Raw genomic sequence first — 1215 nt, forward strand, 5'->3', positions numbered from 1 at the left:
GAAGGGAGAGGCACACACACAGAGAAAGAGAGAGAAAAAAAAAAGAAAAAAGAAAAAAAGAAAAAATAAAAAGAAGGAGGGGAAAAATACGAAGCAAAATTAAAAAGATGCAATGGTGACGCTTGTATGCGTTGTCACTGGAAACAACAACAACAACAACAACAACAACAACAACAACATAAACTGTTGTGGTAATAATAGCAGTGTATCAGGGCAAAGTAATTCATTTTTCTTTCTTTTTTTTTTAATTATTATTATATATTATTATTTCTCTCCCTAAAAGGGAAAAATAATAATAATAATAAAAAGAGAAAATGTTCAAATTTCTTTGCTTAGAAACGCGATTCAACAGACGATGGCGCACGAGAACATGCACATCGGCACAAACACAAATATAGCGCACAAGAGCCACGACAAAAAAGAAAAAAAACGGACAACGAAAGACAACAGCCAAAAAAGTAAAAAAAAAAAGATAGCGACCGAGATCACTAAATTATGTGCACTCCGGCTTTCAACGTGACCACTGCAGCTGACGTCGCTAAGTGCTGTAAAAAAAAAAAAAAGCGGGTTGGCGATTACTGATGCAAATGAAAACCCCCCCTTTAAAAAAAAAAAAACAAAATAAACACGCAAAAACCGTCATCATTACTAAATCCATCATCACCACCAATCTTCTAACGTCGAAAAATAAAATAAAATAGAAAAGAGATATCTATCCATCATATGATTCTTCTCGACAACGTTTTTCATTCATTCATTCTTTCTTTTCCTTTTCTTTTCCTTTTCTTCTCTCCCTCCCATCACCCATCTTTATTTATTTTATTTTATTTTATTTCTTGTTTCATTTCTTTCTTTCATTCTCCACGTACCTATTGAAGGTACAGCATGTAATGGTGTTTTTTTTTTTTTAAAATAAAGCAACAAAAATAAACGTCCACAGATTTTTTTCTTTCTTTTTTTTTTTTGACTGAGTGGTGCCGTAACGGTGTGTTTCACTTTTATATATTTTTATTCCTTCGAATTTTTATTGTAATTACAAGTTGCAACCAACTGAGACGCACCTCCCACAAATTCATCACGGGTAACGTCATTCCTTTTATATATATAAATATATAAATCCTTCTCATTCAAAGCCATGCAAAACAACAACAACAACACAACAAAAAACAAAGAAAAATTGTTGTAACAATAATAATAATAATAACAATAATAATA

This window comes from Trypanosoma equiperdum, assembly GCF_001457755.1.
Source record: "Trypanosoma equiperdum strain OVI genome assembly, contig: ctg_48, whole genome shotgun sequence".
Lineage (NCBI taxonomy): Eukaryota > Euglenozoa > Kinetoplastea > Trypanosomatida > Trypanosomatidae > Trypanosoma > Trypanosoma equiperdum.